Source organism: Mustela nigripes, chromosome 7 (genome assembly GCF_022355385.1).
Source record: "Mustela nigripes isolate SB6536 chromosome 7, MUSNIG.SB6536, whole genome shotgun sequence".
Taxonomy (NCBI): Eukaryota; Metazoa; Chordata; class Mammalia; order Carnivora; family Mustelidae; genus Mustela; species Mustela nigripes.
Window position 1 is genome coordinate 134,461,848 of NC_081563.1, and position 23,260 is coordinate 134,485,107.

General features: G+C 46.9%; 1 long non-coding RNA gene across 1 annotated transcript in view; it reads right to left on the reverse strand.

Annotated features, from left to right (window-relative positions):
• LOC132022811 (uncharacterized) overlaps positions 1 to 23,260 on the reverse strand; it is a 52,307-nt gene that overhangs the window by 28,180 nt on the left and 867 nt on the right. The gene's annotated exons all lie outside the window — the stretch shown is intronic.

Below are 23,260 nucleotides of genomic sequence, written 5' to 3' on the forward strand. Positions count from 1 at the left end.
AAAATCTGAAGGTGAAGGCTTCGTCATTTTTGGCTGAACATTAAATGACTCTCTGAACAAATATATTTTCCCTTCATACAGAAAAGACCCCATGATGAATATTTCTACATTTAAGTGGAATCCCAAAGCTCAGAAGAAAACCCAGCCAGAGGTTTGGAGATGATCCTGGTAAAAACACACTGATGCCTCCCCAGTGAGCTCTCTGGAAGCTGGAGGGCAGCCTCCCAGTCCAGTCCGAACAGCACAAAAGAGATGAGAACACAGCGACTGGCAGAGCATGGACCACTGGTGACTTAGGCCACCAAGGGACCCTTTAGATACCAAGCCCTGGACACGGAGTCAAAGGACGCGGCTGCAAGCACCAGCTCGTTCACTTGATAGCTAGAAGAAGGGAGGTGTCAGAGCTCTGGTCACTGGCTCCCCAGCAGCGTGCCCGGGAGCAGGGGCAACACCTGCATGGGAAAGAGGCAAGCCATGGCCATGGCGCCAATGAGGACAGGCTCCAGGGCTCAGAGCCCGCCTGGGACACACCTGCAGCCATGGATGGGTTGCTTCAGCCCCCCGGGAGTGGGTCGATGGAAATGGACCTCCTGGAGGCAAAGACTGGTCCTCTCACTAACCTCCAGCCTGGGAAAGAGGCTTGAAGGGCACTATCCTGACAGCTCACTCCGAATCTTCTGGGGTGCATGAGATACAGAGCTATAGCAGTGGGCATGCGACAGCAAGAAGAGAAGGCAGCAGAGGTAGCCACCCCCCTGCTGCCTGGGGGGACAAGGATGTATCCCTCCCCAGGGCCAGGAGGTCTGCACGGAGAACCTGAAACCATCTGGAAGGGTCTCTGTCAACAGTGTGAATGCAAGGCAAGGAAGCAGAGCAAGAAGAGGCTGCAGGACGTCCCTTCCTCTGCCCTGGAGCCAGAACAGAGGGAATGGGCTTTGCCAGCAGCGAGTGTGAGTGCATCACCCATGTCGGGGGACAGTGCAGGGACCCAGAGCACCCCAAGGAGCCCTCTCCAGTGACCCTCTGAAGAAGCAAATGACTCTGGATACAGGCAAATCCCAGAGCACAAGAACTGCGTTAGTATCTGTTTCCTGCTGCTGCTGCTGCTGCTGCTCCTGCTGTAACAAATGACCGCACACTCAGAAGCTTCAAACAACAAAAGTCATGATCTTCTCTAGTTCTGCAGGTCAGAAGTTGAAAATGTCTCCCCATGGGCTCAGATCCAGATGTGGCCAGGCTGTGCTCCTCTCCCGAGGCTCCTGTGGGGGTCCCTCTGCTGGCCTGGTCCAGCTTCCAAAGATTCCACCTGCACAGTCAAGCTGCCAGGCTTCTGCTGTGATGTTTCTTCTCTGACCTTCCCCCCTACCCACTCCTCCACTTCTGAGAACCTTTGGGATTATCCTGGCCCAACTGGATAACCCAGGATCGTCTCCCTGCTTTGATTCCTTCTGCTACTGTGGTTCCCCTTTGCCATTTAACCTAACACAGTCACATGTCCCAAGGATGATGACGAGGACACCGACACCTCTGGCCATTATTCTCCCTAGAGCACCCCTGACATACTTTCTCGATCTACGGACAACACCTGCTCTCCATCCTTCTGCGAGGTTCTTCCTGAGACTGCAATACGGTTCCTTCTTATGCTGTCTAAATCAGCATCTGCTCAGGTGCGGCTGCTCTGTATAATCTGAAGGCCCCAGGCCCACCAGCTCAGGGAGATGGTCAGGCGGAAGTCAGTAACATAAATGTTGCCGGTAAGCTGCCCCTCCTGCCCACAGAAGACCTCCCGGTTCCCATACATAGCCCGCCAACACTGACCCTGTCTGGGGGTCCTTGGGGGCTCTGTCATCAGGTTTCCATGTTCTTCCATGGCCTTCAACTTAGAAAAACTCACTGACCTTTGGGAAGTGCCTCTTTGCTGCCACTGTGGCTGGCATCTTCCCCATAAGGACCAATGTCTGGTAAGAGGGACTGTCCACACTACCAGTTCCCGATGGCTCAGGACAACCCCACCAGTAGGAGAGGAAAGAACATCAGTGCTTCTTCTGGCCTTCCAAAGCCCAAAGCAGCATTGTGGAGCCCCACGTCTCAAGAAATTATGAGAAAACAGCACACTCAGCTTCTGGCTGTGCCCTCTGCTCTGGGTTATAAATCACTCCAAGAACAACACCGGGCAGGAGACTGTCTCAAAGCCACCCATCCTAGAATCCACCTCCCTCTTTTAAGGGAGGCTCTAGGTCACTCTTCTCTTGCACCAAAGCCAAAAAGAATAGCAAGCTTCAAAAGAAACCTGTCATATACAGCATCTATTTCATGCTCCAACCCAAGTGAGAGGGTCCCTGCTCTCAGCTCTGCAGGCCCTGCATGTCCTATAAACCGACAGTCCCCATCACACAGGTGCCGGAAGGAATCGTGTCACTCGGACTCACAGCACCACCATTGGCCCTCAGGACTGACATTGTTCAGGCCCCTGGGAAATGCTCCTGGGCATCCCTTGTCCTGGTCCTTAAGCCAGAATGCACCTGCATTCAAACACACAAAGGTTTGGGGGTTGTGCAGCCTCAGAGACCGAGTGCAGGGAGTTGGAGTAAAAGAACGTTTAGGGAAAAGAAAAGGGAAATCCGCTAAGCGGACCAGTGCTTCTCCTGGATGCATTTCACGGAACATCAAACGCAGGTGTCCAACACCCCTCTTCCAACATCTGCGGCCATCCACCTTGTGATTCCAGATAACTTATCAGCTAGGGGGTGACCACAGCAGTTCTCGCAGTGGCTGAAGAATATTTGACAGTGTGAGCTGTCTCACAGCCATCTTACACATGTGTGCACGCCCACACATGTGCCTAATTAAGAGGCAGTGAAGGGATTCCTCCCCTTAGTACTAGTGACCAACAGGACGCCGGACACAAGAACACATCGTAGGACTTACTTAAATGCTTAATTAAAACACTATTCAATTTTCAAATTTCAAATGTCAGTTTTATCTAAATTTGCTTCTAATTCATCCATTATAATTTTTAGCTTCTTTTACTTTGAGCAGATATCTTTAATGTTTCGGGAGGAAGCTAGCTTTAGAGCATGAGATTCTTAAATTTTGCTTGTTAATTGATTTATAGTTTCATGAAATGTTTTCAACTGTGCCATGCTTTGCATTAAAAGTACCTTGTAGGGGAGGCTGCTTGGTTGGTTAAGCTTCTGACTCTTGATTTCAGCTCAGGTCGTGATCTCAGAGTCGTGAGATCGAGCCCCGCATCAGGCTCTGTGGTTAGCACAGAGTCTGCTTGACATTCTCCCTCCCTCTCCCTTTGCCCCCACCCCGCTCACACTTGATCTGTTGCTCTTAAATTAATTAAAATAAAATAAAATAATAAAAGCACTTTATAGAGCTTTGCGTGATTGTCAAAACGTGCGTGCGGCCACTGTGTTGCCTTTGCTTCTACAGAGTGTGGAGACCGGCACAGAGCGGACGGTAGACTCGCCTCCATTTATCTTACATCACCGGCCCCTGGAGACCATTTAACCAGCCAAGTCTCTTCTGCTGGGGGCCCAGAAGCACACCTGGCTAAACAGCACAGCATGTCTTCACTGTCAAGGACAGTATAAGTTACCTGAAAATCTTAAGTCCAACAACATAGTCGCAGGGCTGAAAGGAAGGCAAAAATAAATTCGGTGGAGTGTCACTGATGTGTCCCATATCCCTTGATCTGACTCCTCAGTCCCCAAACACCACCGGCCGGAGGAGGGAACTTCCAGACAAGCACAACAGTAACAAAACTTATTTGCCAACTTGGTCATGTAAAACCTGAATTTGGGGTTTTATTATGAATATTACTTTATATGTGCTTACGGGTCTTCCTATGAAGGCATATATGTCATGGTAGCAGGACAGAGCCTATTTGAATTAGCAGTTATTAGCTTAAATTCTGAACTTTAGGGGGACACACAGTACCCCAATCCCACCTGTGTGGGTGGGTCTGCACACAGACACACCTCGGGGGGTGGTGGGGGTGGCGGGCAGAGCCTGTGCTCCCAGGGCTCCAGCTTACTTGTAAGCCAGAAAAAACTCCAAAGACTGTGTAGTGATTTTTTTTGGTTTGTTTTTGGGGTTTTGTTTTTTGTTTTTTGTTTTTTTTAGCTCTGATCCCCAAACCGGCTGGGTGCCCCCTCTCTGCTCATAACCAAACAGGGACACCCAAGTAGGAGACAGGGGGAATGGGCGAGCAGCCAGCCAGAGCATGAAGCTTGAAGAGGGAAAAACTGACAGCCCGGGTGCAATCAAGAGCCCCCATGCAGAGCTGAGAAGTCACAACAAAGACTGTGTGTCCCCCACATCCAAACTACTTACCAACTGACCCTTTACAGAGAGTGTGCCCACCCTGACCTAGATCATAGAAGGCTTCATGAACCCAGTTAAGGGATTAAGCTTAATCGTAAGAACAACCACTAGCTACTGCATGGATTTAAACAGAAAACTGGCTATTTTAAAACAGTCACCCTACAAGGAAAAGATGGATAAGGAGGGAGAGAACCAAGAGGGGAAATCCAGTTGGCGGCTATACCAATAATGAGGCAGAAACTGCGGGCAGCCTGAACTGGAGACTACAAGGCTAAAGGAGCTGTTTTAATCCCAAACGTAAAGGCTTTTGTTCCTGCACTGTCTTCAAGAACCACTAGATGGCATGACGTTACAGAGAGAAATCATTTCTCTGGCCCAATCTGTAAATTCTTATTTTACAGCGTGCTCAGCCTTCCGGGAACCTAAGAGCCCCGTACTTCAGTGGCTTAACCCTTTGTGGGATCTCAACAAGCACCTGTTTCATATTAAGTTAAATTTCTATCTGTATTCTGTGTTTTTGAGCAGAGTTATGAACAAAGGTATCATCAGAGAAAACAGAAGATGAACCACATTCACCCCTCCAATCAGATGTGCTGGTGTAGCCAACAGAAGAATGGGCAAAAGACTCAAATGTTCCCCTTGTGTGGAGTCTGAAAAACAATCTGAGGGGTTTGAAGTGGCGGGGGGGTGGGAGGTTTGGGTACCAGGTGGTAGGTATTATAGAGGGCACAGATTGCATGGAGCACTGGGTGTGGTGAAAAAATAATGAATACTGTTTTTCTGAAAATAAATAAATTGAAAAAAAGAAAAAAAGAAGAAGAGATACAAAGATCAGTAAAGCACACTCAAAACAACTGCTCGGCTTCACTAGTAATCAAAGAAATGTTCATTCAAACAAAAATGAGATCGCCTGTAGGCCTAGCAAGGCTCTGCTTTTCCTGCATGACGATCCCAGCATTGGCAGGAACACGACGAAACGAGCATGGCTGATGGCAACATAAGCTGGTACATTTCCAAAGGGCAAGTTCTCGGTAAATACCCGGATATTTGAATTGTGCGGGCCCACTGACCAGTAAATGCACTTGTACAGATACCTAAAGAAAGAGTCAAGACTGTGCACAAAGGTTTGCATCAGGGATGTCCACCGTGGTATTTTTTATAAAACTAAAAGCAATCTAAGTGGCAAACAGCAAAGAACTCATTCACCGAGGTACATCCACGCTTGCGTGAATCCCAGACAGTCCTTGAGCTCCTATCCTGAGCTGGACACTGTGTGACTGAAGACACAGGGCTGAACACAATGGACTACATCTTCACTGTCCCAGAAACAGAATTATTAAAGGTGTTATTTTCAGAGACTATTTCATGAGCTGGGGAGGTGTTCATGATATCATAACTCAAAGGAAAACAGGATTGAAAAATGCATATGCAACCCACTGTGAATTTATTTAAATGTACATTATAAAAACAGCAGGAACAATTTCAGCCCACAAATTCATGTACAAAAGAAGTGCACACTTCTTTATTTTCCATAAATCAACTTAATTTTACCTCAAAGCCCCACTCCTGCAGAGTTGTTAAAAGATGTGACATTAGGTCAGGCTCAGATCTTCCTTCTCTAACCCCTCCTAGGGTTTTGTTAAGGTTCTGGGTTTTACCCAGGATCCAGGGGGTTTTGTTCATGGGTGCACAACGATTATCCCCAAATCCCCACCACCAAGGCCCTGTCGCTCTATCAGATCTGCTGCTTTGGGCTTTCTGTGAGGATCAGGAAAGCTCAAAAGTCCGGAAGAACCTCATGCCACAGTCCCCAGGAGCAGACCTGGACCACCCCCAAAGGCCTGCTACTCCAAGCTGTCTGGACCAGCAGCACACCCATCGCTTGGGGACTGCTAGATCAGAATCTGCATCTCTGTCAGATCCCCAGTGATTATTGTGACTAGTACAGCTCTGGAAGCACCACTTAGGGAGGTCTGATCATACCTGCCTGTCACTGCCAGGAGGAGCCCAGGTTGGAGCCGTTCCAGGACCCCTGGGGCTAGACAATTACTCACTGGTGCAGAGAAACTCCTCTTTATTTCCACCAATGAGCGTGGATGTGTAAATAACCACGGCAGAGGGAGGAGTGCAGGCACTGTCGGCCCGCGGTCCCGCCCCTTCCCTGAGCTCCTCCCTGCTGGAGAAGACCAGGCACCGGTACCGGATTTAATAAAGCAAAGGTGGGAGAAATCCCATGGAAGGAGCACAAACTCTAGTTACAAATACATCTTGGTTTTCATAAAACCAAGACTAAAAATAAAATATCATAATTAAGCCCTGGGTAGTAGATCTTATTTTTAGTCTCTGCCTTCAACTTTTCTGTATTCTTTTTCCATGATGAATATAATTCGATTTATAAGTGGGAAAAACTTGCTAATAGAGTATACTCCTACAGACGAAACACATATGCAAAATGAACCTAAAAATGATATGAAAAATTGCACTACCCAGAGCAGGGCTGAGAAACAACTTTTTAGAGAGTGGGCACAGATCACCTATATTTACTGAGAGGCTTGCCAGATTCCTCAGATGGGTGGTCTCCCGTCTTCTCAGTGCACCAGAACTTACTCACTCAATCCTATTTCCTATTAGGATGTTTGGGCTTTTAAAGAAAAAAAGAGAGAGGTTACATGGTAATTGAAAGAGGGAGAAATGTGCCAGCTCATTCACATCTCTCCTTTCAAAAATAATGCACAAATTACAGGCGATTCTAAATAAAATTAGATTGCCGTTTCAATGGGCTGTTAGCATGATTTACTGAGATAACTGGCTGTTGAGAACAAAAATCCCCACTGCCAATTGCAAAGCCATGTTGCTGAGTTCTTGGGCTTTGACAAAACACATTAGGGCTTTGATAAAACACATTTAGGGTTTGTAGGTCAACCTACAAATACAACGTTAGATGGATTTTTTCCTATTTCCTGCTGCTTGGTCCACAGGCTCTGTCTCAGTTTTCTGAGACCAACGCTCATCTGCAGGTCAGAACTCTACCCTGGGAAGAGCTGAAGGAGGAGATCCACTTAAAAGGATAAGTAGGCAAGCAGACGCACACCGCTGTTTATTTTAAGGAGAAACTTGCTCAGACGAAAGTCATGGTGCCCTTCAGCCAACTTCTCCTTCCTGCGCAAGTCACTGGTGAGGAAATCAAGTGGGGCTCTTTGGAAGACCCTCACTAAGTCACCTTCTTCTCAAGAACACTGGAATTTATGAAGTATGCATTTCAATCTTACTGATTTTCTTTTTTTTTCAAAGAATCAGCTCATAGTTTTGTTGATCTGTTCTGTTCTTTTGGCTTCTATTTCATTTATTTCTGCTCTAAACTGTTTTACTTCTCTTCTCCTGCTGGGTTTAGGTTTTATTTGCTGTTCTTTCTCCAGCTCCTTTAGGTGTAAGGTCAGGTTGTATATTTAAGACTTTTCTAATTTTAAATCAAAGAAAAAAAAAGACTTTTCTAATTTTTTTCAGTAAAAAAAATAATGATCTTTATTTAAAACTTAATCAATTCAACAGTCCATGACAGCCCTCAGTATTCTATAGTCAACAATAAATTTCTTTTTAAAAGGATAAGCTTAAGTATGACAACTTTTTCAAGCAATAGAAGCTAGCAGTTAGTTTTGTCTACTCATCTTAGGAAACACAGCACTAGAAGTGGTACACACACATTTTTGCATGGAGAACAGTAATTTTATCCTTTTAGTTATTAATATGTCATGGATGTGGGCCTGTTACAACCAGAGAGACAACAGTATGTAATCAGGACAAGAGACGGTTATTTTTAGAATTAGGCTAGGGTAAATGACTAAATGATTGATCAGCAGAATTTTTAAGCAAAGAATGCATAATAAGTATAAAATAACTAACACAGAGCAGGGGGGAAAAGAAGCATTGTAAGCTGCAGTGTGGGTACTCTGAAAGTCTTTGGAGTGGATGAGCCTTCGTGAACAATAAAAATAAAAGTGCCGGGGCTCCTGGGTAGCTCAGTGGGTTAAAGCCTCTGCCTTCGGCTCAGGTCATGATCCCAGCATCCTGGGATCGAGCCCCGCATTGGGCTCTCTGCTCAGCAGGGAGCCTGCTTCCTCCCCTCTCTCTCCACCTGCCTCTCTGCCTACTTGTGATCTCTGTCTGTCAAATAAATAAATAAAATCTTTTTTAAAAAATAAATAAATAAAAGTGCAATCTCTATTTTGCAAATGAAACGCATTGTTGCATAGTGTAAAAATGGCCAGGAAGAAGTCTTTCTAATTTTCTTTCTAAAGATACTAATTTTATGGGAGTTAGTTATACAGTTACATAGATTAGGAAATCAGAAGATTACACAAGTCTTAGTAGGAACAAGCGTTTGCTGCCTTGTACTTCCCATGAGACTTTTCTAATTTTTTGAGAAAGGCTTGTACTGATACATCCTTCCCTCTTAGGACCACCTTTGCTACATCCCAAAGGTTTTGAACAGGTATATCTTCATTTTCACTTGCTTCCATGAATTTTTTTTAATGTTTCTCTAATTTCCTGGTGGACCCATTCATTCTTTTATAGGATGCTTTTCAATGGACATCAAAAGAAAGCTGGGGTGCAACGCTTCAGAAAAATTAGATTTGAAACCAAAGACTAATAAGAGATGAAGAGGGACACTATATGATAATTAAAGGGTCTATCCAACAAGAAGATCTAACAGTTGTAAATATGTATACCCTAACTTGGGAGTGGCCCTTTATATAAACCAAGTAATAACAAAATTAAAGTAACACATTGATAATAATACAGCAATAGTGAGGGACTTTAACACCACACTCACAGCAAAAGACAGAGCATCTAAGCAGAAGACCAACAAAGAAACAAGGGCTTTGAATGACAGGCTGGACCAGATAGACTTCACAGATACATTCAAAGCATTTCATCCCAAAGCAACAGAATACACATTCTTCTCTAGTGCACATGAAACATTCTCCAGAACAGATCCCATGCTAGGTCACAAATCAGGTCTCAACCAGTACCAAAAGACTGGGATGATTCCCTGTATATTTTCAGACCACAATGCTTTAAAACTTGAACTCAATCACAGGAGAAAATTTGAAAGGAACACAAAACATGGAGGTTGAGTATGCACTGCAAGGAGAGCTTTATACTCGTAGGCACTAAGAGAGCTCAGGTTCCACACAGGGCGATGAATGTGGAGACAGGAATCCCAGAGCCCACGTTCATCTACAGCATCACCGGGTTTTAATGAATCATTTGTTTAAAAAGTAAAACCATGATTTTCACACAAATATAAAGTGAATGTGTGTCAAAACCTCATGAATGAATGGAGGAACCAGAAAGATGCTAGCACTATTTCAAAGGAAAACATGAAACTGGACCCAGGTAGAGGCAGCCAGGAATGCTGAGCTGAATTTGCGGTGCAGTGTAGAAAGTCGGTATCCCAGCGGCAGCAATTACTTGTATTCCACGGACAAAACTCATTTGCATCATCTCCACTCTCTACAACTTGCAGAGTTATAAAATAGACAATGAAAAGCACACGGAGCCAGGGAGATGCAACAGATAGAAATTCCAGTCTTTCTCCTTTTTTTTGTCGATTCCAGAACCTTTCTGCCCTTCACATGTTTTCCTTTCCCAGTTTACTGAATAACTATGCTCAGCAGGGTGGAAGCAAGAAAGCAAGTGTATCTCTCTGTGGCCTTACATCCCTTCTGTTGACAGAGTTCTCTCTGCCCCTGGCAAAGCTGCAAGCAGACGCCAAAGCTCTTACTGTCCCTCTTAAGTAATTAAAAAACCCAGTCCTGTCCAAATTCCAAATAATACTTTAAGCTGCTGGAAATGTCTCCTGTCTCAGCAGGGCCTTGCCTGCCGCTGGGAAGCCTGTGGTCAAGGGAAATGAAATTGCTTGACTCAGCTCCTGGCTATTGGCTTGGCTAGCTCTCCCCACACTCGCCGAAGGGCAGCGATCTCTCATGGGATCAGGAGTGTTCTCCCACCTGGGTGTCCGCTGCAGGAGGCAGACTCCAGGTGCTGATTCTGTCACTCACAGGGCTCTTCGGAGATGCCCCTACCTCTTCCCACCTGCTGATGGGGGGCCCTCCCCTCCATCACCCTCCGCAGGGGTGGTGCCACCTGTACCCTTCGGCGGACCACACAGCTCTCCTCCTGGGCTTCAAGGGACTCTGTAGTCCTCCCCTTCATAGGCTCACCTTACTGCCCACCCTCCAAGTGATCCTCTTGGCCAAAGTCCATCCAGATTCACCCAGTGTAGCTCACTCCCATGGGATACACCAAAGGTTCTCAACCAATTCTGCCCCTATGGAACAGCTGGCAATGCCTGGAGACATTTTTGGTCGTCACAAAGAGGAGTGATGCTGGCATTAAGTAGGTGTAGATCAAGGATGCTGCCAAACATCCTACAATGTCTGTACAGGACAGACACCCTTCATGCATGCAGGGGCACATGCATGTGCATGCGTGCGCCACACACACACACACACACACACATACAATTATCAACCACGAAAGTCCACAGTGCTGAGAATGAGAAATTCTGGGACAAGCCAGTGGGGGGCAGGAAACACAACCCTCCCATCTCCCAACACAGGTCCTGGCCACCCTCCCCCCAACCAGCAACAGCCAGACAGGATTCACACGCCAATCCATGCAACCCTCAGACTCCTAGAGACTTGTGTCCATCTCCTAAAATGCTTCCTTTGACCAAAGGAAAAACTGAAGCACAATGACTCTCTCCAAACACAACTTCCCCGGGGACTGTCTTGTTTGGGGAGGGGAAGAAGGTGGGTGCACAGCAGCTGCTGCAGGAGGAACACTATGCCATTTCTGAGGCGACCCGAGCATCTGGCCCAGTCCTCAGAGTCTCTGGTGGAACATGACACAATAGAAAATCACATTTAATGCTGTTGCTAACGTGCTGTTATCAGCAGAACTGTATCTCCCACCCAAATCCGTATGCCCAAGCCCTAACCTCCAGAATGTGGCTGCATTTGGAGGCAAGGCCTTGAAAGAAGTCATGGAGTTAAACAGAGGCCATGAGGGCAGGATCTAACAGTGTGACTGGTGTCCTTACAGGAGGAGGAGATCTGGACACGCACCAAGGGAAGACCGCGTATGGACAAGGTGAGAAGGTGGCCGTCTGCAAGCCGGGAAGAGAGGCCCCAGAAGAAACCAAACCTGCCCAAGACTTGATCTCAGACTTCCAGCCTCCAGACTGTAAGGAAAGAAGCGTGTGCGGCACTTTCTCACGGAAGCCCGGGCAAACCAATGTGAGTGCCTATTGGCTCCACCGCCAACCTTTACTGGGAAAGGTATTACTGAGTGTAATACCTGAGTAAAACATGAATGAGCAGCCCTCAGGGCTGGCACGAGAACTCCTCACCACCCAAGCAATGCATGGCTTGTGTCTACTTTGTTGTCCTGCCAGCCTCCACGCACAGCTTCCGACCTGTGATCCAATGGGGTTCCGGGAGCTCCCACCAGGTCGTCCTCATTCCTGTCCCCAAGGAGAAAAAAGGGAAGAGGAGACACATTTCTCTCAAGGGTCAGTGTGGAAGTGGGACAGCACCTCCACTTTCGTGCTGTTGGCAAGAATGTAGTCCTGTGATAAAAAGGAAGGAAATTGGGACACATGGGTGTCTCAACTCGGTTAAGGGTCTGCTTTCAGTTCAGGTCCCAGGGTCCCAGGGTGGAGCCCTGCATCAAGCTCCCTGCTCATCGGAGAGTCTACTTCTCTCTTTCCCTCTGCGGCTCCCCCTGCTCATGCGCACATGCACACTCTCCATCAAATAAATAAAATCTTTTAAGAAAAAAGGGAGGGGAGGAAATCTTACCTTTTGCAACAATGTGAACGGAATTTGGGGGCATTATACTAAGTGAAGTGACTTAGACGGAGAAAGACAGATACTGTATGATCTCATTTATATGTGGAATCTTAAAAAATAAAAATAAAAAAACCTCGTAGAAACAGAAGAGACTGGTAGTTGCTGGCAGCCAGGGAGTGGGAAGTGGGGGACAGTGGGCAGAAGTAGTTGAAAGGTACAAACGTCCAGGTATAATAAAGTTCTGGGGATGTGATGGACAGCTTGGTGATTACAGCTGCCAATACTATGTTGTATCTTTGAAAGTTGCTAAGAAATGAGATCTTCAAAGTTCTCACAAGGAAAGAAATGTAAGGTGATGAGTGCTCACTAGACTTACTGTGGCGATCCTCGCACTATATGTGCACACATCAAACCATTATATTGCACACCTTAAACCCCCATGATGTTACACACCTATTATGGCTCTGCTGCGGTTCTGTATTTGCACGTTCTTCTCTCCCACTTAACCATGTATTCCTAAAACTTTGAATTTCTATTTTCATTCACTGACACTCCTGCCAGAGTCCAACAGTACTCCAGGTTCATGAAGATGGAATGCCCTCCATCATTCATGGAATTCACACTTGAGTACCTGCTACACGTAGAGCTTCCAATCTCCCTGTCCTCTGTCATTTCAAAGGCATTTTCCTTGGACAACATTCTCAAGCGTCTGAAGACCACTTCTTAGAGTCAGAAGAGTTTTCATGGAAGAAAACACATTCTCAAGTACAGACATCAAGAGGAGAGCAGCAGCTATGATGTCTTGGGACCAGGGAGGAGGACATTTTACTGAGGGTGATGGATGGCGGCTTTTTAAAAAATGGAAATGTTCTCACTCTGAGGGAAAAGTCCAGATGCAGCCAATCCATGGCTGGTAAGGTGGCTCTGTGCCAGGAAGTCCCCAGGGACCCATATTCTTTCCAGATTATTACTCCTGGACTGTAACCCTAGTCCTTATGGTCCAAGATGTTAGCTGGAGCTCCAGCCATCACAGTTATCTCCAAACAGCAAAAACAAAGAAAGAACAAAGGGCAGAGGTGGGGGCATCCATCAGCTCTTCTTTCGGGAATATTGCTAGAAGCTGCTTCACATAACTTCCATTCCCATCCTATAGGTCAGAATTAGGCCCATGGACACATCTAGCTGGGAGGAAGGCTGAGAAACAGTATTTGCTCTGGGCGGCCATGGGTAATTCCTGCTATTCATATGGCACAGTGGAGAATACACAGTGGGGAAGGCGGACTAGCAACCTCTGCCCTAGCGTGTCGTTTGATCTCAGACTATTGCTGAGAAAGCATTTGATGAATCAAAACATGCTCATTACTTTATTCCCTGCATTCTGAGTATCATTTAAAATGTAAAGGCGATTTCTCACCTTCTGTTCCCTCCCCAGTCCCCAGGAGTAAGGAGGCATTAGTGATGGTGCCATTCACAGGCTCCTTCAACCACCGCATCCTCTTGAAATCCCTGTAGCCAGAAGCATTCTCTAGGCCTGGAGGAGCCTTGTCTATTGCTGTTCAACAATTTAGCAGGCCGTGGAGACTGGGAATAAAGGAACCAGGACATGATGAATAAGGAATAGTGAAGCCAACAAAAGCAAAAAAAGAAAGAAAAAAAAAAGTCCCAGGGTGTCCATGGTTTATTGGAGCATGTGAATCATTCATCTCATGAGCTTTTTCTCAAAGGGGAAAGTTTCAATCTCCTGGAATTTTAATTTTAGCGAATCCCATGCCAAAGGAGTATTTGATCCAAGGAGAGGCTGAGCCAGTAAATTACCACCAGGACATCTGGAAAATCGTCAAATCAAAGAGAAACCACAACATCTTTGGGGAACTGTAGGGACCAGCTCTTTGCTTTATGGTTTGGGAAACTGCTTATAGTCACCAGGAAATTCTGGGTCAGATGACCTCACCCAACACCAGACCAGCTGTCTGACAAACTCGAAGGGAGCAGCAATAATTCTGTGCCTGTACCAGGGCTTCTCAGCCAGGGTCCCACTGACTCTTGCAGATGGACAATCCTCTGTTGTGGAGGCCGAGCCTGTGCGCCGTGAGGTATGAGCAGCACCTCTGGGCCCTACCCACTCGATGCCGGTAGCACTCCCAGTTGTGACAACCAAAAATGTCTCCAAACATTGACAAATGTCCCCTGAGGCAAAAGAGTCTCCAGGTGTGAACCGCCAGTCTTGATCCCCTTTTATGAATTGTGAAACACGGACTCAAAGCTGAGGACTATGGATGTGAGTTGTCTTCAAAGACCACCGCGTGTTTTAGGTTTAACGTTTTCACCCCTTCGTTCATTCCTTCATTCAGTGATGTTGGGATTCGGGGGTGGCCGAGGAAGGGAAGTCTCTGGCCTCATAGAACTTCCACACCCAGCACTCCATAAGCCCTGTATAAGGATTGTCACATCTCATTGCCACAGCTGCCCCCGAAAGCTCACACTATTGTTATCCTCACTTGACAGAGAAAATAACAGAGGCTCAGCAAGGTCAAGTCACTTGCCCAAGGACACACAGCTAGGAAATGTCCGGTTGCAGGAATTTGAACCCATGTGATCTGAGCCCAGAACCCACACTTTTAGCCATGAACTTAGTGTCAACAACATGCCAAGCATCATGCTCAGTGTTGAACATTATTATCTCAAACCCAAAAGGCAGCGGTGATTGGCCCCATTTTATGGATAAAGAACCTGGGGCTCTAAAGTGAAGCCTGGCTCCAAGCCCAGCTCAGATCCTTCCACTCCTCTGCCTGGCCTCTGGTGGAAGTCAGCGGCTGTCAGAGTCGGAGTTCTTATTCGCACTTTGCTTTATAAAAAGGAGGCTGGGTATAGCAAAGTACATCTGCCTGTTCATACTAGCTTGAGTCTATGGCTTAGGTCATTTCAAGATTCTGGTGTTTATCGATTTGGCTGTACTGTCAAAGCTCTCGGGCGGCCGAGCAGAACTCCACTCCACTGGAGTGCAGGCTAAGTGGAAGAAAATCCCCCACTTACCACAGCAGCAGCAGCACAAACGATGTAACACACAGAGACAAATGTAAGAAACATGTGGGGGAAAGTTTAACTTTATTAAGACATAAAGGAAAAAACAATAAGGAATATTCTTTTTAGATAGGAAGTCTTAACATTAGAGAGATGTCTACCCTCCTAAAATTCATCTATAGAATCATCTAAGACTAAAGATTCTTTATACCAAAGGCTACCCTGCAAGTGATGGGCATTCACAGAAAGCAGCTACACTTCAGACACTTCAGCCGGGTCCCACGGTTATCCCTACTTGTCACCCCTATGATGAAACTGGGGTTGAAGTGTCTTGGTCAAGGTCCCCCAGGCGATACAAGGTGGAGCCAGAACGGGAACCAGGTGGTGTTCATCACAGTCCCCATCCTTTTTGATTATACAATCCTGACATCTTCTTCTGCCCCCAAAGTAGGACACAGCTTTTAAAAAGAGAATCTTGGTCATCTTGAAGAAGAGACATCAAAGAGAAAACACATTTTTGAATATCACTCCTCAAAAGAGACTACTATGGGTAGAAAGAACCCCTTGGTTATAAGGCACAGTGTGCTTACATACCATTTTATTGTATCCCTCCGTTAAAATACTTGTTGTGATGCTACATTGTCAGTATCTGAGAGTCTACGCATCTCATAAGACTCTAAGCCCCTTGAAGGCAGGGACCATACCAGTAAGGACCAGTTTGTTGCTGTGGGCAACAAATAACAAAATAGCATACTCATAGTAGCTTAGACAACAAAGAGAGAGAGAGAGAGAGAAAAGCAGTTAATTATTCTACCTGGCAAACATCTCTGTAGGTTCAGTGGTCCAGTGTCAGTGAATCAACCTTGTCTCTCTCTCTCTCTCTCTCTCGCTGCTCAAGACGGCAACATGGCTTGCCCTAGCTCCAACTACTGGCTCTTCAGCAAAATGTATCTCAGGCAGAAACCAAGTTAGGAGAGGCAAAAAGTATATCTTCTTATGTGCTTTTCTCTTTTCAATCAGGAAAACTAATCACTAGGAGCCCCTAGACAACCTCCCCTTACTACTCCTGGACTAGAACCAGATCACGTGCCTGTACCCCATACATTTGTGAAGAAAGGGGAGCCCAACTGGCCATGAGAGACTGAGACCAGTCATGATTAAGATCCTGAGATGGGGCACACCACCACCAACACAATGTGTTGCTGCCAGGACCAAGAAGGGCAGCCATGAGTAGGCAACCAACAAGGAATGTCTCAATGACATGGCTGTCGTTTCATGACCAATATCTCTCTTGGTGCCTGACACACACTGAGCAAATGTTTGTTGAATGAATGAGGAACAGCATTAGTTGGCTCACACAGCCATGACAAAATACCATAGCCTGGGTGACTTAAACAATAGAAGTTTCTCTTCTCACAGGTCTGGAGGCCGGAAGTCTCAGATCGGGGTACTAGCATGCTGGGATTCTGGCAACGGCCCTCTTTCTTGGTTGCTGACAACCACCTTCTTGCTGTGCCCTCATAGAGCGGGGACAGAAAGAGAGAGAGGGAGAGATCTTCCTCTCCTGAGGCTGCAATCCTATGGGATTAGGGCCCCACCCTTATGAAGGCCTTTAACCAAATTACCTCGTAGAGGGCATCAACACACGAATTTTGGAAGGACCCAATTCAGTGCATAGCAGAGACCGAAGAATTAAATAGGGGACCAAATGAAGGAGTCAGTGAATGAATGAATGACCAAATAAATGAACAGAGGTGAGTTTCATTAGATACTATTTCAGGACCCATGAAGTCACTAATTTGCAATTTCATGGAGGGCCAAAATCTGTGCTTTGTCACTGAGGTTTGACTTCTGGAAATGTACCTTCTCCCTTCCGGAATGTGAATGAATGAACGGCACTGGGTGTTAGATCACACTAAACTTGTGACCCGTTACCAAGCAAAACATACCAGTGATCCCCAAAAGGAGAAAAGCTAATGAGCGTGGATGAGCAGAGAAGCACCAGAGAGAAGCAAAGGTTCGGAGCCAGCGTTCTGCAGATGCTAGACAATGGCGACACCAGGACAGGACAGACAGCAGAAAACGCATTCAACCACCACACACCATCTCAGCCACATCAGCACACGTGGAAGGCAACCCCTTGGACTGACATTATGCCAAGCCCATTCCCCTACAGCTGCCATGCAAGGAACCCACCATCAGGCAAATCCCAATTTTCAGAAAAGTAAGAGCACATCTGAGGCAAGACCATGAAGCCCGCTTTTTTTTTTTTTTTCTGAAAGGAATGTTTCCTATAAAAACCTTCACTTTAAAGAAGAAGGAAAAAAAAAATCATTCCTGGCTAAGAAAACACTCATGTTACCATGGCTCAGATCATATACACAGAGCTCTTTTCTCCTTATGCTTCACGGAAGAAGGTTCCAGTGCAAATAAGTCAACCCAACCGTCCTTGGAGCACTTAATGTCCTTCTGTCCCCTTCCACTTCAGATGAGGTCAGTAGCTATTTTCGTCAACCAATGTTCCTTTAAATTATGAACTCCGTGAAATGAGAACACATTCATGGTCAGCCTCATGGGACTCTGAAGGATACGAACCCTTGTGATGTTTTATGTCTCACTCAATGAGAGAGAACTTCCCTGGGTCCACCATTTATTTACCAAATCCTTCCACGGAGTAAAGCAAGCCAAGGGAACAGAGGAACGCTGAGGAGTCATGGCAAATGGTCAGTGCTGATTCCTCCAACCTGCTCTCAACTGTTCTGTCTTTGCAGTGTCTGTCATGCCCTATTACATTTGTTCTGTGTCCATCTGTCCATCTGTCTCAGCCCCAGACACCACTTCTTGGCTCCTCAGGAGCAGAGCACATGAGTGATATTCTACAACTACAACAGGACGCCCTGGGCAGATGGATGGCCAAGACACATGTCAGAGTCACATAATTCGCACACGGACCACATGCAAGCTGCACTCCCCGTGTTCTGTGTTGTTCTGCACTGGGAGGCGATCACCTAGATAGGGAGAGCCTAGCCTGTGCAACTTTCAGCAGGTGTAAACCCAGGTGCTCAGGAGACAAGAGACATGAATTTTTTTGTTCCTCTCCAGGCATGAGCAGCTCCCTGGGGTCTGAGAGGGTAGCTCTGATGTCTCCTAAGTTCCTCTTCCTATCTGGCTTTAGAACTTGACGCTGGGAGAGCAGCTCAGCCTGCGCAGACCTGACTGACAGGAACAGATGGAAGTGTGTGTGACCCTGTGGCTTGTGTCCTCTAGCTGCCACACACATGAGCTGTGGCGGGGGCTCATGTGCTGCCTGGTCCCCTCCAGGACTGAGACCATTTCCCCAGCTGCAGGGAGTGCCGTAGCCAACAGCCACCAGTTGAGGCCTTCTCTGAGGCTTGCTTGCCTTCAGCTGAGAGGGACATCTCGCCTCGGACTAGGGGGGCGGAGGACTTCCACACTGGATGACAGTTGAGGCCAAAGTGTGGCCCAGGCCCTCACCCCAAGCCAATGCGGCTCTGCGGGGGCTGCCAGCTCCAGGGCTGCTGTCGGTCCGGCTGGGAACATTCGGGCCTCTGGCCCAGCCCCCTCCCTGGCTCACGGCCGCACACAGGTGCATTTCCTGCATGCCCAGGCCCATCCTGGGGAACACGCTGACAAGGGGACTCCATGGGAAAGCCCAGTTCTAGAGGACAGGAGAGAATGGCCACACCCTGGAGACGTGGGCCCTCCCTAGTCCTGCACGACAAGGAAGAAGCTGAGGAAGGGAGCTCAGAGCACACCCTCGAATGTGAGCATCTTCAGTGAGGACCTGCCTTAAAATGAAGGAGAAGCACTTTCCAACGAGCATTTCCCAGTCTGGGAGTGTCTTCCCAGAAGCTGAAGCGTCTTGTGCCTCCAGAGCCTTTCCTTCCTCCGGGGACCGTGGGATTGGGGCCTGGCACAGGGAGAGAAGTGCAGCCCCCACAGGGCGGCCTTGCAGATGTTCCGGGATGCAGGCCAGACACCGAGCACGGCATAAAGCCTCCCCGCTGTGTGGACCAGTCTCAGCCCCTGCTGACAGCAGGTGACTGCCTGGAGCAGCAGCCTCCTACAGCATCAGAGGGGGATGCAAGTGACAGACGCTGCTCTCCAACCCAGCACACGTGTGCCAGCAGAGGCCACGCGCGCCACGCTCTGCATGTGCCACCACCAACAGCCACTCCCTCTCTCTCAGCGTCTGCCAACAGTGGTTTGACTTCTGTTTCCCTAAACAGGGAGAGTGAGGCTGTCCAAGGACGGCCCTAATTCAGCCCCAGACCCACAGCACATAGGAGGCCCAGCTGCTTCTGTGGAAGGGGGAGGAGGCACCTGGAAAATCAGGACAGGGAGCAGAAGGGTGTCCACACTGAGAAGCGTGCTCATGGGCCAAGTCCAAAGCTCCTAGAGCAGCATGCCTGGGATTCCAAGTCTGGTTCTTCCTACGGGGATTCTGTAGCCTTTCCCCGCTTCTTCTGTAAAATGCAGCGAATGTAACACTGCTCCAAGGGGTCACCGTGAGGCAGGGCCCAAGCTAAGAGGAGAAGGACCTGAGAGGGAGCACCTCTTTAAACCTGGCTACCCAGAGACCAGCCAGCCTCACCCTAGCTCCAGCCGGGCTGGCAAGTCTGAAGGAGGGAATACATGCACAACCTGCGCTCAGGAGCCCAGGCTCTGGGGCCCGACCGCACGCAGGTCCCAGGCCCCACCAACACTGCCGCCTCGGGGAAGTACTGAGCCTCTGCTGCTCACCGTCTGCATTTCAGCTTCTGGAGGCCCCCACAATTCTCCTCAACAGGCCCCTTTGTCCTCGGCGGCCGCAGATCCAGCCCCTCTCGCGTCTCCACACCTGCATCCTTTTCAGGACAGCAGGGCAAGGCTGCCCACCTGTGAGGATTGGATGAGGCTCACCCGGATAACCTGGGATCATCTCCCCATCTCAAGGTCCATGGTACTAAACAACTTTGCAAAGTCTCTTTTGTGTGTAAAGTCACACATTCACAGGCTCAGAGACTGGGACACAAACATCTTTGGGGAGGGGACATTTTGTTCACTGCACACATAGAAAGGTGTTTTTAGTGTATCAGCACTGATATGGCTCTAAAAAACAAAAAACAGGTCTGGCTACTTATTTAGCTGATCCTACATGAAGGACCCACAATGTCCTAACTGCATACATCAGAGAACCCATCAGACATAGTTCTTGCCTTCACAAAGTGGACAACCTAGTCGGGTGGCTACCAAAGTGTGATCCTTGGAAAGGACTGTCCGGATCTTGGGAACTTGATAGGAAGGCAAATTCTTGGACCCCATTCCAAGCCTGCTGAGTCAGAAACCGAGAGGAGTGGGGACAGGGAGGATTTGTGTCCTAACAAGACTTCCAAGTGATTTTAACACAAGCTGAAGTTTGAGAATGTTTTCTTTCTGAAAGATTCTAACTGCTGGCTTTGAGACGAAAGGAAGGTTCCGTGAGCCAAGAGAAGCAGTTGGCCTCTGAAAGCTGAAATATACGGGGAAACAGATGCTCTCCTACAGACTCCAGGAAGAATGCAGCCCTGCCAACCCATTTTGGGTTTCTGACCTCCAGAACTGTGAAAGAGTAAGTTTCTGTTGTCTTAAGCCACTAAATTTGCAGTAATCTGTTACACCACCTGAGAAACTACTACAGACCACAACACGGGGATGACAAATGCATACCATGCACGGTTTTAGTCCCTAGTTCCGCATCAGTGCAGACATTGCTAATCAATCCCAGCAGTCTTTTCCCATGCTGATGAAGCCTTGGGACCTCTTACCCAGATCTCCAGATGGCCAACACCTATTGACCCAAACTGGCATGCAAGAAGGGGTCAGACTCTTGAATATAAATAACAAAACCCACTCTATCCAACTTAAACAGGGAATGTATTAAAGACATTAGGAGGCTCACAGACTCTCTGGGAAGGTCAGAACATTAGGCCCAAATCACCCTTTTGGACAGCCCCAGTGTGGAGCCTTTGGACACCATCACTGGTCACACACTGAAAGCACTGAAATGAACACAAGAGCAGGGACATCTGCTGTCGGAGAGCTGCGGGCTCGTCCCCAGCTGGCATCAGAGTGAATTCCACACTGGGCTTGTTCCTCATAGCACCGCTTCCCAGTCCAAGTCTAAAAATGGCTAGATCTCTCTCTTGTTCAAAGTCAAGTCTCTGCACCAACTGCATTGTTATCACCCAGACCTACTGAACTAGGAGCTGCATTTTGACAAGATCCCCGGGTAACCCAGATGCCCAGGCATGGGTGGAAAGCCCTGCTCTGCACTACCTCACCATGATCTGAGACAACTCAAGCATGCAGACCCTACAGTCATGACTTCACCGACATAATGGCACCAAGAAACACAACACTCAGAACAGAGGACCCAAGTGTTAACCAAGCCAAGGGAACAAGGGGAGCCTCCATTTTGTGATTAAGGAAGAAAATACAATTATAAAGTCTAAGATGCCTTCTAACCAGGACATATACAGAGATTATGCTTGGACACCACGGAAGGTTTTCTATTCAATACACCTGACCCTTCAGCCAGACTGAGTAGCATCAAGAACTCAGAACGGAACTCGGAACAAGATAGATCATTTGTCTTCTACACACAAGAAACCCCTGCTTTTTGTCACTAATTTGACTCAGTTGCTACAATTTGTGAATCAGCCATAAGAAAATGGACTCGGAGAAGTAAATTAGTTTTTGCCTAAGTTTCCAAAAGAAGATCTGGCAGAGTACCAAGAAAAAAATGTTCTTTTTAAAAAGGCATAAAAAATAGCTTGACCTGTTCCCTACATTCAAGTGTTCAGAAAACAACTCACTCTCTATTCACAGAATCTTCCTGAAAGTCAAGAGATTAAGAGGAAGAAGTTTCTGGTTTTGAAATGTTCTTATAATTTCCACACTGAGTTCTAAAAGAGGAAACTTAGAGCTGTTGGTTGTTTCTTTGTTTTTGAATCTGAAAAATGACAAAGTCAGAAAATGGAGGGTTTTGTGATCCAAGAGTTGAACACAGCCTAGTGGGGCATATACTTTACTGTCCATAAGGACAGAGAGTAGACCAGTAGCCAGGGCCTGAGGAAAAGAGAGAATGGGGGGTGGCTGCTAAAGGGTATGGGGCTTCAGTCTGGGGTGATGAAAATGTTCTAGAATTAGGTGGTGGTGATGGCACAAACATGTGCTATACTTAAAAATCACTGAATTGTATACTTTAAAATTATGAATTGTAAGCTATGTGTAGCTCAATTTTAAAAAGGGAAAGAGATATTTACAGACAAAATATTAGGAACCTAGTGTATGAGTAAAAATAAATCTTAAAATTAGTTGGGAAATAGGGGCACCTGGGGGGCTCAGTCGGTTAAACTTCTGACTCAATTTCAGCTCAGGTCAGGATCTCAGGGTCCTGGGATGCAGCCCCACGTGGGGCTCAGCGCTCAGTGGACAGTCTTCCTGAGATTCTCTCCCTCTCCCTCTGTCCCTCCTCCCTGTATGCTCTGTCTCTCAACCTCTCTCGCTCTGTCTCTCTAAAAATATAAATCTTTTTTTTATTAGTTAGAAAATAAAAGCTTATTCAATGCATAGTATTACAATATTTGGACACTGAATTTTAAAAATAGAGTTAATTTTCCTCTGCATGTCATTTAGACAAAGTAATATATTTATGTATTTGTATGTAAACACAAAAATGAAAATCTGCAGGTAAATGAAAAGGAGAGAGTAAGAACAAATGAACGAACAAACAAGGCACAAAGGAAGGGAAGAAGCAAAGTGTGACGAGAAGACACGTCACCTCTGTGGTATTCTTTCCAGAAACCCATAACCACTAATAAACAAACAAACAAACAGATTAAGGTATATGCCACAAAATACGTGACCAGTGCCTCTCAAAACGGTCAGTCATGAAAAACAAAGAAAGAAACTTTATAGACTAGAGGAGACTAAGACATGATGACTTCATGCAAGTGGCTCCTTACATGGGATCCTGGACCAGAAAGAGGACATTAATGGAAAAC